Genomic DNA, 4,914 nt, shown 5'->3' with positions numbered 1-4,914 from the left:
GTAAAAACCCGCATACTCAAACATGTAGATTAAGAACACCCAGGCTGAAATTTGGTAAAAATATAGATAAGAGCACATTCAACCTGAAAATTGAAAATTGTTCTTATATATAAAAACTCTTCCCTTTTCAGTTTATAGAACAGTGTCTGTAGCTTTACTGTGGTATTGCACTAAGATCTCTTTATAAATGCTAGTAATTTCACTTGCTGTGTATAGCAAATGTACAATTGAACTGTATTTGGAATTAAAAGTCTTTTAATTACAATTATAAGTTATGTATTTCATCGTAGTTAGTAAATCCCTTACATTTTTTTAGAAGTAAAAAATTAAGAACACTGGAGAACACTTTCAGGCTGATTTCACCTAAAATACCCGATATATAAGAACCCAATCAGCCTGAACCCCGAAAATGGGTGTTCTTGTGTGCGGGTTTTTATTGTACGTACAAATTATTTTTTAGCACCTTGAGAATATAGGTTTTATTTACCTCGGTTGTGCCTAAAGTGTTGAACCTGTGAAGATGTCTCTGTGAGCGAGGTATGCCATTTCTTACGATTTATTTATTAATTTAGCTTCGCCAACCGGCAGGGAGACCGCAACAGCTTGCGCCGATTACTGCGGGCCCAATGAACCCACCAATCCCACCCCAGGGGAGAACATCCATCACACCGTAATCTCGTGTGTGGGAAATTAACGTCTCCTACCCCAACCCTGCAGGAGACGGGACCTCCATTTATTCGTCTCAATCCGAGAAGACTAGAATATCTAACCATTTCTTGATGTTATAGAAAGGTAGCAAATTCTTCTCAATTATTTTAAGACCCTGAGTGTTGGTCCGGCCGGGGCTTGAACCCTCGACCTCCCGCACAACAGTCCAGCGCTCTATCCATTGAGCTAACCGGGAGGCGGTTCAAGCACCGGACATTCCTTATTGCGGATTGTACGTATATACATGTATGTAAACAATAGCCACCGGTTGATGCGAAAATGTGCCCGAATTTTATTCGCGGACATTATCTGTTCCGAAATGCGAACAGTTTTCCGCGAGCGAAGCTCGAGAAAAACTGTAAGCCTCGAGGAACAGACAATGTCTAAGGAAAAATATACGTGGATATTTTTACGCCAAATGAAGGCTATTTTGTTTATTGTCCTTCGAATATTTTTCAACGCGCGAGAAAAGTGTTTGCGAATAGCTCGCAGTTAACGGCGTGAGTTGTTCACTTTTTAGTGTTCTCTGGTGTGATTTTATGAACAAAAAAAAACATGGCTCATTCTTCTGTAACAGCCACGCAACGTATTTTCATCTTGAATTCAATTTTAAGAGCAAAGTTTTCCGTATCGGATGTAAGATTTGAAAATTAGGGAATATCACTTGGGGTATATCCTCCGTTATTCCCCGGTTTTATTCGGGGGATATTCGATCACGTGAAACGTTCTGACCAATGCGCGCGAGTAAAAATATTTCTTTGATTGTAATGTATATTATAAAGTTTTTTTTAGGATAGTCAATATAGATGTACTGGATTTATTTAAAACAGGGCTGTCAAAATAAGCCGGCAACCGGCCCATTTCGTCATCTCAGCTCTGGAAAACGCACCAGCAGTTCGGAAGGCATGTAGCTCAATCATCAGCATCGAAGAATGACATTGACGGAAGGAAAACTTTCTAAGTGCCATCTTCTTTGCATCACAGTACGGTTTCTCAAAATGTTTTGACAACCCTGAGACTTGATGCTAAGGATTCATTTGTAACAAAACTATCTCCATTGTGCGAGTTCGGGTTGAATAGATGTTTCAATTTTTGTACTATTTAAGACGCGAATAAATTTTTTATCGTTTCATCTTGCTTCTTTATACAGCTGTAAACTTCCTCTACTTCCTTCTCTTTACTCTTCACAGACGCTTTTGCCTCTTCAGTAAGATATTTCATCGGTCATGAGCAAAGGGAACATAGGTGCTGAGAAATTGGGAACGAATCATTGCGTATTAACGACCAGAAGGAACCTCAGATACCTCGAAAAGAGACTAGCAAAAAAGTTATTATATTTTTCCGAGTGTTAACATTAGAGTATAGGTCAAATTTCAACGGAGAAAATCAAAAGAAGTTGATGGCATTAAAATTTTTTTCCTCCCCGACCAAGCGTTATCCTCTGTGGTTAAACCGTGAGGTGGTTCATAAAGACAAGCAAATCCTACTGCATAAATATGTGAGTAAGTATGGCAGGGGAGAGGAGGGGGCTGAGCAATTACAACCTAAAAATTTTATGGTGGGATTTCGCAGAAAACATCGCATGCAGAGAGAAATAGTGTAAAGAAATATCCTAGAAAGTGAAAAAAGAAAAACACATGCGCGACAATTAATAGTGTACAAAAAAAAGTACACCCCACCCTACCTTCAAGATTAACTGGTATTTTTGTGGCATCTTGTTGAGTGAGTGAGTGAGTGTATGAATAAAATTCCGATCTTGACCCAATTTCGATTTTTCCCGGTGCTACTTACTGCTTTTTTCGGAGTACCTTAGTAGTTCGACATTCGCGCTCGATACACTGTGAATTTCTCTCCTTTTGTGATTTCTGGATCATAGCCACTTGCACATTTTGTTCTCAGTTCTTGGCGTGACACTGTGGAATGCAGCAGAAAGCGATAAACGTCTCACAATTACTTCAGAATTGTGCGCGATTTAAAACAGAAATTTAAACAGACTTTCTTTTAGGTGTGAACGGTGCATCATAAAACTTAGGGGAATTTATTTTGTTTGAATAGAGGGCATTCTACCCTTTAAATCAGCAAATTGTTTAGATCCAAAGATATAATCTTTTTAGTTCTTGCCCTACGTGACACTACAAAAGACGATAAACATCTCAAAATGATTTCACAATGGCATCTACTGATGCGGGATTCAAATCAAAACTTTTTCTCAGCAATGTCTCAACAGACGTGATCTGTACATCATGCAAGTTCCGAGGACTTTTAGCAAAACTCAAAGCTTATGGTGTGGGAGAGAGAACTTTAGCACTCTTCAAAGATTATTTTTCGGGGAGACAACAGAGAGTAAAGATTGGGGACACCTTTTCCAGTTGGAAAGATGATAAAAGAGGAGTTCCGCAAGGAAGTGTTTTGGGGCCTGTGTTTTTTAATATATTCATCGACGACTTGTTTTACTCGGTTACGCAAGGTAAATTTCACGCATATGCGGACGATCATCAGTTATACTCTTCTGATGTCGACCCAGTAGCTTTAGAGAACTGTATTTGTCAGGAAGCGAGAGTTGCAAATAAGTGGTATCGCAGTAATGGAATGATTGTAAATGAGACAAAACACCAGGCTATAGTCTTGGGAAAAACAGGCCACTCCTTCTCTTTTCCATTAAAAGATTCTTTGGATATATTTGGAATAAATGAATAAAGGCTGACAGTTTCGAAAGAAACTGTTTGGGGCTGCGTCGGTGGGAGTAACGAAATAATTTGGATATCAGATACAATGAAATATATGAAGTTCATATATTTTGAACTGCGGTATTAGATACGTATGATGCACGATCCTCGCAGTAGATAGCGCTATTTATGCAACAGCGAAAATCAGACCTGAAAAAAATCAGGCCTGTACGGGACTCGAACCACTGACCTCTGCGATACTAGTGCAGCGCTCTACCAATTGAGCTAACAAGCCAACTGGGAGCAGGCCGTTACGTTGATTCGTAATAAACGTAATAAAAGTAAGGTTTATTACGAATCAACGTAACGGCCTGCTCCCAGTTGGCTTGTTAGCTCAATTGGTAGAGCGCTGCACTAGTATCGCAGAGGTCAGTGGTTCGAGTCCCGTACAGGCCTGATTTTTTTCAGGTCTGATTTTCGCTATTGCTTAAATAGCGCTATCTACTGCGAGGATCGTGCATCATACGTAATTTGGATATATCAACAAAGTTGAAATGGTAAATTAGCCACCGTAATGATTACAAAAGCTGACGTTTCGAGCGTTAGCCCTTCGTCATTCGCTCCGACGAAGGGCTAACGCTCGAATCGTCAGCTTTTGTAATCATTACGGTGGCTAATTTACCATTTCAACTTTGTTGATATATCCAAATTATTTGGAATAAATATTGACAATAGTTTGCGTTTTGATAATTATATATCAACTATTTGTAAGAAGACAAATGGCCAGTTCAATGTAATGCTAAGATTTCGTAAACTTATCTCTAAAGATACTCTACTAAGATTGTATAAGGCTTTTATTATGCCACATTTTAACTATTGTTCGTCTGTATGGGACTTTTGTGGTGCGCGTAGTACTGAGAAGATAGATACTTTAAACAAGCGCATTCTTAGAGTTATCTTACAGGATTATAATTCTCCCTATGACTCTCTACTTAGCAAAGTTAACTCCAAATCTCTGTATAAAAGACGCCTTCAGACTTTCTTAATTATAATGTACAAGAGCTTGTTTTTTAACTGCTATCCAGGCTATCTAAGGAATATGTTTAGTTTCCGGTCTGTATCCTATAATCTACGCGGAAATTATATTGTCTCTACTGTCTACAAAAACTACTACTGATGGTCTTCAATCCTTTTCATATATGGTTTCAAAACTATGGAACTCTCTTGCGGACTCCTAGAACGTCTGAATTTTCTGATTTCAAGCGCAAGATTCTACAGTATGACTCTTTCTCATAGTTAAATTTTAGAATGTTACAATTCGACCGACACTACTTACAGTAGACATGATCCAACGTGACTCCCCACGAAAGAACGTATGTTGACGACAATCAAGTATTTGAGTAGAGTAGCCTTTGGCTTGAATAAAGTTCACATCCAAAGCATCGCCAAGTACTATATATTTCAGATAAAGATCAGCAAAGAGGCGAGTAGCTGGTTCAGTTTTTTGATATACAATTATTTCCGATGACAATCCCTTTGT

Source organism: Stylophora pistillata, chromosome 11 (genome assembly GCF_964205215.1).
Source record: "Stylophora pistillata chromosome 11, jaStyPist1.2, whole genome shotgun sequence".
NCBI classification, from domain to species: domain Eukaryota; kingdom Metazoa; phylum Cnidaria; class Anthozoa; order Scleractinia; family Pocilloporidae; genus Stylophora; species Stylophora pistillata.
Note: the sequence above shows the minus strand (reverse complement) of the source record.